General features: G+C 43.0%; 1 long non-coding RNA gene across 1 annotated transcript; it reads right to left on the bottom strand.

Annotated features, from left to right (window-relative positions):
• Positions 1 to 8,482: 8,482 nt before the first annotated feature.
• LOC137844317 (uncharacterized) lies at positions 8,483 to 12,704 on the bottom strand. Its single transcript, XR_011089882.1, has 2 exons — positions 9,493 to 12,704; positions 8,483 to 9,238 (listed from the first exon to the last, which is right to left on the bottom strand). It is a non-coding gene; the product is annotated as an uncharacterized lncRNA (long non-coding RNA).
• Positions 12,705 to 12,776: the final 72 nt, after the last annotated feature.

The following is a 12,776-nucleotide window of genomic DNA, read 5'->3' as shown; positions in this document are numbered from 1 at the left end:
TTTTTCTACTGAATCAACACATGCTGCAGACTCTAAGCTGAAGGGAGGGAGGACATACTTGTACAACAGCAGACAAAAATACCACTCATTACCCTTCTGCTTACCGGCCAGGGGTGACTTGGGACAGACGAGTCTGTCTTCCAGGAGAAATCAGCAGTGCAAAAGCTGAGTGGATGAAAAATCCCAGTTCTTAACACACAAAGATGAAACTTAAAGCAGTAGAGATGCTAAGCAGTGTGCAGAGCGCTGGTATTTCTCAGAAATTTAACTGAAGACAAGTGCCCAAGAGCCCAAGAGCTGACTTCAGGTGGCAGTGAAGCTGCAATCTTCTCCTCAGTTGCCCCTGAAACACCCCAACCAAAATTAATAGTGTTCTATGTCTGTACAAGGCTGAATAGTCACTCACACACAAAGAGGAATATGTAGGGGGCTTTTAAAAAAGTTGATAACTAGGAGAAGAAAACTTGAATTGTTGAGCTATGAGTGGAATGTCCTCTTCTAAAATGCCAAACAGCCGTGTGTTTTTTAGGCCAAAAGCTAACCAGATGAGCTATGAGCTCTTGTAACTTCTTCTGTTCCTTCACAGTAAAAATCCAGAGTGCTTTTAAAATGCTGAGAACACAGCAGCAATTGAAAAGAAGGGGTGTGAGGAAAGGCTGTAGCGAGTAAATGTTAAATATTTTTATAAAGCCAAATGGATGCTGATGGTGGTCTTGCATTTGCAATCTCAGCCAAAAGCCAGTGGTAAGTTTTCTCAACCAAGACCTTTATACACTCTGCCTTTCAGACTGGTGGAAGAACACCTGGCCTGGTAAAATCCAAGAGTGGCTTTAAGGAGAGAGGGAGGAATAACTTAAACAGCTGCTTGAATGTCTTATTTTCAGCTTTGTTGCAGTGAAAGCATGTCTCACTGCCAGCGTGTGCAGTGCACGTGTACGTGTGAGGCTGTTCCTACCATTGCTGTTACTGGATCTGTGCACTACAGGATCACCATGCACATGGGTTTTGTTCCAGCTAGGTGTGGGCACATGACTGCATTTCTCCTGAATCACTCCAAATCTCAGCTTTGGAGTTCAAAGGAGTTTTGCCACAGCTGGCACCTGATCTGACATAAAGTGATGGTGTCACAGAGAGACAGTTGCTGTAATTTCATTAAGTGTCTCGGTACAAAATTAAATTTAAAAACTTTTGAAATTTGAACTGCATGAATAAGGGCTGTGTCTGCACCTTGGGTGGTGGAGCTATGTGGTGTGGATTGTAGCATATCTGGTCTGGTAGAAGGGACCCCCATGTCACGCTTATTGTGCTACCTAGCCATAGGCAGAGAGGAGGAGGGTGAGCCTTGTCTTTTATAGCTGCTGAGAATGGAAAGCCATCCCTGGTAGTGAAAAAGCCAGTGCTATTTGAAAACTGCTGTTGGAGATGATTTAACCATCATCTGCATGTTAAATCTCTGTAAAGATCCTGCATTATTGCATAAAGTAATGACAAAGAGCAACATCAAACTGCTACCATGTATTAACAGTGAGATTTAAACGAGATGTGGCACAGGCATTTGTATAACTGTACATTGCTGAGCTGAGCCAGGGTACAACTATTGTCTGCTCGGATCTTTTAACTGGCCCGAGACCAAAATATACTCTTAATACCCAACAGACTCCAATGCCCATTAATGACAGGGTCCTCCAGTGAAATGTTAACCACATCAGTAAACAATTAGCTAAATATGTGCTGGGTTCTTCTGGTTAAAAGAAAACTAGACCTTCATTAAATTCTAAGATAAGGGTAGAAAAATAATTTTCTTTATGTAATCTGGTTATCTGCCATATCTGCTTGTAGACTGGACAATTTGGACCTGTTAATTTATTGACATAACTGAAATTGCAGTCTATGTTATATAAAATACAGGTCATTGCTTTGTTTTTGTTTTTGTTTTAATCAGTTTGGTGAAATTAAAAGTAAATCAGGTAAGCAATGCACTTTGTGAGATCTCTGTTTGTGCACTCTCCCTTTGCGTGCAGTCCAAACAAGGAACACAAGATCTGTTTTACTTCATCATGTTGCAACCTGGCTCATGGACTCAGAAAGCAGACAGCAGCTCTGGTGTGAAATCTCGAGCCTCTTCTTGCTTCTGCCTCCAGAGCGACTGCCTACGTCCCTCACACTGCGCAGGCTGCAACATCCCCGAAAACAAAGACCAGCAGAGTTATCCATCTCACCGTACTCAGAACGTAGCTCGTTATCAAGTATAAATATGCATATGTGGATGTGCTTGAACACCTTTATTCACCTGCATAAATCAACACAAGACACACAACTGCCAAATGTATTCACCTATAATGAACACCTACCTGGATACACAGCTGGTTTGAAACAAGACCAAGCAGGCGATTATGTAGAGCAATAACCAACCTCTGCAAAGCAGAACAGCCACAGCCATTTGGCCTACTTTTTCAACCTGCAGAAGTGGTACCTCTTCTGCTCATGTCTATACATTTCCTCTACATATTTCTGTTCATTGCTATGTATTGTGTTCCTTTGAAGATTTATTTAGAAACTTTGTGTTTCTGTTCTACCTCATTGGAAGGATTCTCTATTTAAAATAAAAGTATTTTTATGTTCTAATAAAAATCTACTTTCTAGAGTTAAAAGCTTTATGCTCTTGGACATTTGTTTCAAGGGGAAACTGGAGGTAAGTCCACCTCAGATATCTGCTGATTCTACCATGGTGCTAATATCATTACATATGTTTATTACCTCCAAAATAAACTTGCCTGTCTTTAGATGTCTTGCAGCATTATAATGTGAATTCATTACTTAAAAGCTGGAAACAGTGTTGTGCTGCCCAGTGCTTAGTGTATTGATTTGCACATTTATAAAGCAAGAGCAAATTGCACAATGTAGTGATTTGAATTTAAACCCATTGCTAAACTTTGGCCTGGAAGCATCAAATTGCACTTATGATCATTCATATTTACATAAGCTGAGTGCAGAGGTAAAGAGTACTATAAGGGCAAGGCAGAGGAGAAAGACTCAAAAAGCACTTCCCTAGTGCTGGGTTGAATTGGTGTGCATTAATCAGTCTGATTTTTGCACTTGTAAACACTAGGGTTTTTGCAAAATTTGCTGCATGGGGCCCTTTGCAACAGGTGCAGGGCTTGACCACAGCATATTTGCTTCCCCTATATCTATTAATGTGCCACTGTGTAATTTTTGCAGTGTTTCACATAGCGTGGATTAAACAAATAGGAACACGTGCCTCCCTATTCCTTCTGCAGTAGCAGCAAGGGGGGAGGAAGGGCAAAAGAAGAAGCGAGTATTTCTGCTGGCAGAAATTATAAACAGCTACAGAACACCCAAAGAGCTTTTCTTTGAACAACATACTGATGTGTCTGTCTACTGCTGAGTCCCACTGCACTATAACAACTCCTGTATACACATAAGTACACACATACGTATATACAGAATATCTAGGGTAGGTTTTCTTATGAAGATAGTTTCTGTCTCCTTACACAGCACTGAAATAGTTAGTGACAGAATATATGCCTTTCACCCTTTGTCTACATGTATATACACAGCTATGCCAAACTCCCCAAACACTGTAAACCTTACTCAAGGCATGAACTGACTGCGACTGGGTGAGGAACCCGACCTGATTCTTGCCTCCCTGGGCACACCTCCACCCAGTGATCCTCATGGTATATCCCAACCTACCAGATGCTCCCAATGCAAAGAGAGCACCTCCTTAATTCATTATGGATTGTTTATGATTGGCAAGTTGAATAACACTTACTGGAAGCCTTTTATTGAACAAGCACAGTGCTGCAGACAGACAGGGATATTAGGCAGCTCTATGTTCCTTTCCTTCTATAGCACGTAGATAAACTGTTGGAATATTTTCCTTGCTTGCAACTCAGTCAAATGGATTGTAAAAGCACTTGGGAATTAGCCCAGGATTTTTTATGATGGTCTTGAAGAAGAACACTGTGAGTACTTCTTTAAACATCCCAGCTCAGGTCAGTGAGTGAATTGCTTTTCTTAGTGCCTATGGAGTCCTTAAAAAGATCCCACTTCAGTTTGGCATTACTGGGGACTGGCTGGAGAGGCGCAGGCTTTAGGCGCCACCAGTATGTGAAGCAGACACTGTGCCTTTATTTGTCTTGTGGCCTTGGGGAGCAGGCTGTGAGGCACAGATCTGCTGCAAGGCCCCTCTTTCAGGGCCATACGCCCTGTCCTCTCCGTGTCCCGCACCAATGTGCCAGTATAGCACCGGTGTGGTGCATGGGGTCAAGGTGCTGGTTCACCTCCCTGTGCAGGAGCCCTCAGGCAGGTAAGCTGGGCCTTGCCTTCACCTGCCCCATCCCTCCCACCCCCCAGGCACTTTGAACCTCCTCAAAACCTTTGCAGCACAGCCAGGGTGGCTCCTCTTCGCATATTGCGATAACTACTCTACTAAAGCCAAACCAGGATTTTCAGTTTGTTCTTTTTTTTTTTTTTTTTTTTTTTTTTTAATCCAAAAACCTCTGGATGGTGGCATGTGAATGCAACCACAAAGCTTTGGAGATCCTCTGGAGGTGGATGTGGACAGGGCATTGCACCTTGGAAGTCCTCAAGAGCAACATAACAGGTGTGTAAGGATGTCCTTCTGCTCATTCTGGCCTTTTGTAAGATGAAGCTATGTGTCATATGCTTAATATTAAATGGACTAAACAGGTCACTTGGTTCCTCTTTAATTCTTTTAATCTTCTTATGAGATACAAAATAGGATTAGGTCAGAAACTGTTTTTTAATATAAAGGGTTGGCAGGGGGTTACTTGCTTTGCTGTTTTGGGATGTCGAAAGCTGTCCCTTAGGAAGACTATTCTCCCTAGCAGGTTTATGCCTCCTTACTCAATATCCATGAAGATTCCTGGGAGTCAATTACAATCATAGCAGCAGGAAGAGTCAGACTGCAGTTAAACCTTCCAGCCCCCACACAGTAACAGGAAAATCCTGTTTGAAGAATAAGGGAAGAGCCTATTCTACACCACAAGAGATAACGTGCGGATAAAGCTGCCATCCCTCCACCCTCTACATGGCTACCAGGCTGTAAATGACCGCAGAGTCCGACCCAATGGGTGTTTTCACATTTTTTTATGTTCATTTATACAAGGAGGGCTGCCCAAGATGGGATTAGGAGAGATGGGTTTCTTAGAAGCTTTTACCCGTTTGAGCTAGCAATAGTTTTGCTTAATGACCATACAAGCTCAAATCACTGCAGAAATAATTGTTTTGTAGCCCACGCTTTTTTATTTTTTGTCTAGACTGAAAACCAGGGAGGGACAAGAACTGTTGGTAGGGAGATGAACAGCAGCACAAGCCACCCAGTATAGGAGTGGGAAAAGAGAGTGTGTCTGTTATGGCTCTGCTCAGGGTCCCATGAGTGTTGATGCTGCTGGCACATAGCTGTGTTGAGTAAGTACATCTACTACATCCCGAGGGCAGATTTTCCCAGGAGAGGTGCTGGAAACTTTTGCAACACTGTGCGTGGTCTCAAGTTGCACTGGGGGGGGGGGGGGGTTCAGCCTGGATTTCAGGATGAATTTTTTCACTGAGAGGGTGGTCAAACGTTGGGCTGCCCAGGGAAGCCATGGAGTTTCTGTCCCTGGAGGTATTTCAAGAGACGCGTGGATGTGGCCCTGAGGGACACAGCTTAGGGATGGGACTTTGTAGGTCAGGCTGACAGCTGGACTTGGTGATCTTGAAGGTCTTTTCCAACCTGAATGTTTCTGTGGTTCCATACACCAACAATGTAAAGCTAGTGTTGGTCGAACAGTGTAAGTAGGACCCCTATAACTGACACTTCCCAGCATATAGGCAAATTAGTAGGGATTTTTAGCCAAGAATCACAACTTTTTTTCCCAGAAAAACACCCTGAGGTGCAACATCAAATTCACAGAGCTTCCTTCTAATCTGAGGAGCCACAAAGAACAAACACCACCCATCTTATCTGCTGACTTCAGGGAAAACTGCTTTGCATCTCACTGCCAAACCATGCACTTTCTGGTAGATAGTGTTCTTCTGTTAAATTAAAGAGAATCTTAAACTTTGTTTTTACTTAGGAAAAATACACATACATATACATTTAAATATTTTCCAAATTTCTGCAGACATTTTAATTTCTTTATCCTTTTTAATTTTTTTTTACAGTAGCGTCAAAGTGATTAGAAATTGGCAACAAAAATTTATCTGAAAAAAAAAAATCAAAACAATCAAAAGCCTTGTTTGGGTAAGAAGACACTTGGAGAGGAAAAAAAGCACTAAAGATGGCCAATTCATTAGGGCTTTTCTCTCACACAACATTCCTGTAAGCAAAGCAGTTGAAATGTCTTTAAGGTTGGTGCTAGACTGTTGTATAACTGTTCTCAGAAGATATTTATCAGTGATTCACTGGCAGAACAGAGTTATCTACCTGCAGGGGTCTTTCTTGGGTCTCCTTCTACCTTCTATACACAAATAAAGGAACTGCTCTTTGTTTTCGGGTCTATATTTATTTATTTATTTATTTTTCCCCAAGGGATTTTAAAGTGTTGGGCAAAGATCAGATGCTTCTCTGCTAGTCAGATGCTCTTCACGGAGAGCACGTGGTTGCGCTGGCTGTGTGTTCATTATGTAAATGACTTCCAGTTTTTCCAGTGGGTTAATGTAAGGCAAGTGTCTATAATACCATCAATGAGGAGTTAGATCTGATGGATTTGGTCCTGGCAAGTAATAAGTTAAAGGCCAGTCATCTTCAATTTGGAGTATATAAAAGGTTGTTTCTGAGCATTTGGAAAATAACAAGAAGAGGAATAGCAACTACCATGAAATTGTATCAGGTAAAAATAACAATCAAAATTCTTTCTATGAATGACTTAGAAGATTCATAAATAAGCAAAAAGAAATAGATATCAGATATCTGGACTTCAGTAAAATATTTGTCTCATGATGCATTCACATAATCTAGCTAAAATACCTACAGGGTCAGTACAACGTGGCTTCATTCCTTGTCAAGATAGAGAAGTGGCTACAGGGGTCTAGCCTACCTATGGGTTTGTTTAATGTTTTCACTAAAAGTATGGATGACGGAATAGAAAACGCATGTACAAAAATTGCTGATAGTGCAAAACTGCAAAGACTGTGAGTATCATGGAGGATGGTTTGAATTCACTATACTCTCAACACTTGGAGCAATGCTTTGAAGAATGAAACTCAGTAGGGACCAGTTCAAAATCGGACACTCAGGCATGAATGATCAGTGGCACTACTACAGGATGAGAAGGAGATGGGGAGGCAGTTGTTTTTTCTCAAAGGATCAAGAAAATAAAATGGATCACAGCAAGCATCTATCATTCCTCATACCCTGCCACTGCTTTTGGTGCCAGAAATAGCACACGCATTGATCCCAGTGGCTGGAACAGGTCTTTACACTGACGTGGATCCATAGGCTGCTGATGTTTGGAGGGGAGACCAGAAAGAGAAATCCAGAGCATTTCAAGCTCTGTATAGTTTGCTTCACAGAGCTGGCAGGTTAAAAATATTTTGCAAAGGGGACTTAGGAAAAGCAGATACATTCCCCCAAACAAACAAGCAGACAAAAACAAACAAAAAACTTCACAACCTTTAGAAAGCTGATGCAATGCACAGAAATGCCAAAAAAAAAAAAAAAAAGATCCCACAGCCAGATGCAGGTGTGATCAGGAACGGGAAGGCAGGAGGGGCTGCACATTTGGGTGGCAGCCCCCAGCACCCACAACCTCCAACAGATGCAGCTGACTACAAAAGATGACAAATGATATCTAACAGCTTTTTTTCTTTTTTTTTTTCTTTTTTTTTTTTTTATATAGAGATTACATATTATAGACCATAGAGTGTGATTATTATCAGACTGCACTGAAACATAACAGAAAGGTTGGTCAATGATTTTAGCAGATGTCAAGCTAGCTACAGTCACATTAAACACAGATACAACCTAAATACTATTTCACTACACGAATTTTACTCACAAGGTTCTCAGGTGACTGAATTGCAAAAGGTGGATGAGAACTTGGATTGCCCAAACACTGCTGCAGATTCTCCCATGTTCATTGGCATCTATCCCAAATTCATTGAAACCAGCTGCAAAAGTGGAGGTTGTTGCTGCAGGAGGAAGAGCTGAACTCCCAGATCAGAAGAGCAGAAGCTGAGCTGGGGGGGGGGTAGGTGGATGAAACACTGGACTGATCGCCTGCACGTGACTGTGCTTTATCAGTCAGGAAACCAGCTGCCTCCTTGGCTGTGGTGCTGCAGCAAAGGGTAACTGGAAGCATGTGATGTGATGTGATAGGGACAGTTCTGGTTCAAAGAAGAGCTTCTCCCGTTATCTTTCAGAAAAAAAAAAAAAAAAAAAACAACTGTTGATCATCTTGCTCCTCTCCTAAAAACAAAAAATAGGCTCTGAGTCAAAACATTTTGAAAATGCATCTTAGTAAATACACCTTTAATTCTGAGCTCTGTGTTCCAGCTAATCACAGCTGCTTTCCTTGGAGCCATTAGTCTGCTTGCAGGGAAGGCAAGGAGAGCAGGCCAGCAAAAATGTGAATTATTTATGTTCCTGCTGAAAGCACGAGTCTTGTCACTAGAGCCTTGCTTGATTGAATGGATCTGTAGAGACAGTTTCTGTAGCAACCCAGAACCTCACCCAGCAAAATGTCACCCAGGCAGTCACAGGTAGCTCAGAACAGTAATAAATACATGCCTGGGTAGCTGCAGATGACACAGATGTGCCAAAGTAAAATATATCTGGGTTTTGAGTCCTTCATTCTCCCAAGACCCAAGAAGATGCCATTTCAGACCTACTAGGGTACTGGTAACAACCCAGCTGTGACAACACAGGGTTTTGAAAGGTTACACAAGCCTTTGTGGGAACTCAGAAAGTCTTTAGCATCTGCTCAGGCAGTTGCTTACCATAGAAGCTGCTTTGGTCAGGCTCTTACAGGTAGTCCAGCTAGCTGGAGTTGGCAGAAAGAAAGATGTGGTTATCCATCACAATGCCAGGTGTTATGTATGCATACCAGGCACTGGGTTTGATAATGTTGTCCAAAATGTCTCAGAGGTTGGGTTTTTATGCCACTTCATTTAGTGTATATTGACAAAGGCAGGGATATGCGGATTCAACAGTTTTTCCCCTGTCGTTAGCCTTTGATCTTGTCCTGTTGCTGTTTGCAGCCTGCCTGCCCTCCTGTAAAGACAAACCCATCACAATTAAAAGGTTACAAATTACAAGCTGTCAGGACTATCTTGCAAAGCTTGGCTACAGGTTAGAATAGACGTACAGGTCTAGACATACTAAACATCTTTTTCAGTCAGTATTTGAATTTTTCCTAATTATCAACATATCAAATTGTCTGTTACTGAATATATTCATGTTGACTTCATTTTTGAGGCTGTGAAATACAGATCACTTTAGAAAAAATCCAATACGCAGAATTTCACCTGTACTGCAATGTTAGCAGATGGTTCCTTCACCATGCATCTCCAGTGGAGTCCTGTCCACCACCAGACACTATAAGAGCAAGCCAAAAGTTTGTTATGCTTTCCAGGGTCTGCATTTCCAACGTTTTCTACCGTTTGACCTTACAAACAAAACTAGACTCTCTGCATCCAGAGTAACTGGAGTGCTTAGCTCTGAAGAGGAGATAATCCAGTTATAAAAAGCTTATGGTTAGTTGGTCAGAGGTCACCAAGGTACAACTCTGAACGTGAATAAAAGTGTGAGAAGCTGCATGAGTCCTGCATGACCTGGACAAAGAGTGATCGGACTGGCAGGGCTGGGAGGCAGGGTTTATATTTAAAGGTTTTGCTGACTTGGCAACACCAGGATTAAAACAACATTCAATAATCAATACGTTTGCTGGCAAAATCCTGTCAATGTACTTTCAAGAAAAACATCCGTTGCTGTTTTGATATAAGCAATATATAGTAATATATTGTAGTCATCTAAACTTGATCCTGTCTAGGAGGCTTTACGAGCTCTTCCACTGTAGCTGTGCTGGCAAACTTTCCAGTCGAGACTGCTGTGCAAATGAAGTACTGAAGAGCGTGATGCTCATGACAGCAGAGCTGCTTCTGAGGCTTGAGGAGGGAGTAAAACTTTTCACCCTTCGGGAGGAACCACAAAGAAACACTGTCTGCTTCCTTAAGTGAATCTCGGCTGGAGAACAAAGGACTTCAGCTGTGTACAGTGAGGTAATTTACATCTCATTAAAACAATCTTTAAAAATCTACACTGTGTTTGTTTCTTTTGTATCTGTGTTTTTCTTTCTTAAACATGTGAAAAACGTGTGTTTTTTTTTTTCTTCACTAGAATAAAAGCAAGAACATTTCTATGTGCCTAGAAATTTTTTTTTCTATACTTGTCTAGCTCTAAAACAGTTCAAAGGAATTTTATTAAACTTCCCAGAAAAATTCAGCTCAAGCATAACCACAAGGAGAAGCATTTTCAAGCACAACTATAGATAGTTGGGAATGTAATAAATTCTTGAAGGCTACTTACCCTGATATATTTTTTGACATAGCACTATACCATCACAATTATCCCACAAGATTAATTATCATTTGCTGGTGCATGTGCTACAACTAGGTTTATTCTAAATGCTTTTTGGTGAGTGTATACCAGCAAAAAACTCCATCTGTACAGAAAGACTTTAACCAACATCCATGCCAACTGGGATAGGAAGAGGTGGAACACATTTGTCCCAGAAGCATTTTTGAACGATTTCAGCAAAGCTATGCTGTGATGGGATATGCTTTTACAAGGTGGCTTCAAAAATGCAGGTAATGACGCATGCTTTTGCAGGTGTGGATAAATCCACACTCTGGCCTTACTGTTGGCATGGCAATTTCCATAGTGATATACAACTTTTAGGCAGCCCAACGATAGACTCAATGTGGGTTTCTGTACCACTCCTAATGAGCTGTGCCACTAATCTCTTGCAGCATGGAGTGTTCCCACAACTCGTTAGCATGGGGCCTCACGGGCTAACAGTCAGTAGACCTCAAGGAGGTACTAGTGGCTGCGTACTACAACCAGTAAAGACAAACTAATAACACGCTCAAATACTGGATGCGCTCAGGCATGCAGGGCGTGCGTGAATTCAGGGATCCTAGGGGCATGCTCCGGAGGGCTGATAACTGCTTCACCTCACACCAGCCTCCGTTGATTGCTGACTTAAAAACAGCAAATCTGCTTTTGAGGGTGGCCTTGGTCTACATGACATCCTCATCAAAGCAGTTGTGCTTGTTTTCTTGGTTTTACTCCAGTAATTAGTATGAGGGAGCTTTCTAACTTACAAATATAGTACTTTGGGGAGGAGCTCAATTTCCTCACCCCCACATTTTTCCCCTAGGAGCTGAACGCTATATACTGTTTTTGCCAAATAAACTGAGTTTACATGCTTGTCACAGGCAGCGTGTCTTCAAATAGCTGGCTAACATTTACACTGAGAAAAAGCCTTGCAGTCCTAGCTTCAGTTGGACGGAAACAAAAACTTTAGTTTCATTTTCTGGTCATATGATGGCACACTGCAAAGGAGAAGTGGTGTGTGCAACGTACAGCATTTCGAGGTGTACCGGAACAAACACAAATGTCCAATTAAACAGGCAGATTCAAGACGCCAGTGCGTTTCCTGCTCCCTCTTTCCCATTTTGAAGGTCTCATTTTTCAGAAAAGGATGCAAACACCGAGGTAGAAACTAAAACGTGCATTTATGAGATAAAAGGGCAATCAGCTGTTTTTACCACAGACCTGCCAGGTCTCAACTTTTGCTGTCTTTCTGCTGCACTTGCAGACATCCTTTAAAAACGATTTTGTGACAGGACCGTTTTGCAAGTGTACTTTAATTTGCAAGTATATGTTAACGAAGCATTTGCCCATGGCCTCCTTTGCCCTGCTGACGGCTCCTCACAGTTAATAAGTAATGTGAAGAGAAGGAAGAACTGGACCTTAAACACATTAAGAACTGAGTGTTATCATTTTTGGACAAATATCATGATAAAAGAGCAGGTTTTGCTACCTCCAAACCTTGGGTTTGCAAACCCCAAACACTGCTCCTTGACGCCTTGAGTGGGACAACTGAACTAAGAAGAAACGTCTCCTAATTTCTGACCTAAACCCTGCCTGTTTTTTAGGTGTGATTGGCACAAGGACCTAAACCCCTGTTTTTTTGGGGGGGTGACTGGGACAATGACCTAAATCCCTGTTTTTTAGGGGTAAAAAGGCACAAGGCAGGCGGACGGGGGATGGAGCAGGGGTGGCTGCCTCCCTCCCGATGAGGGAAGGGAATTCCCGGGCCGCACAAATCCCCTGGGTTCCATCGCCACAAGCTGCCCGTTAGGGGACGAGGCGGGTGCGGAGTGGGGCGGGGCCCTGCGGGGCCACCAGGCCGCGGCCTCTCCCCGGGGCCTAGGCCGCAGGGGTGGTGGCGGGTAGGCCGCGTTGCTATGGCAACCACGAGCCAATAGAGAACGCGGCGCGGGTGGGGCCTCGCCGGGAGCGCAAATCAGCATCGAGGGCCGGGAGGAAGAGGCGGGACCGAGCGCGGGGGCCCAATCGGAGCAAGGGGCGGAAAGGGAAGGCGGGAGGAGAGGGCCGAGGGAGCCGTGAGCGAAGCGGGTAGGGAAGCGCGGCCAATCGCGAGCCGCCCTTCAGGGGGCGAGCGCGGGCCTTGAGCGCATCAACCAATCAGCGGAGAGAAAGGGCGTTCCCAACCGCCCGAAGG

Source organism: Anas acuta, chromosome 1, assembly GCF_963932015.1.
Source record: "Anas acuta chromosome 1, bAnaAcu1.1, whole genome shotgun sequence".
NCBI lineage: Eukaryota > Metazoa > Chordata > Aves > Anseriformes > Anatidae > Anas > Anas acuta.
Note: the sequence above shows the minus strand (reverse complement) of the source record. Positions and strands in the feature narration are given on the sequence as shown.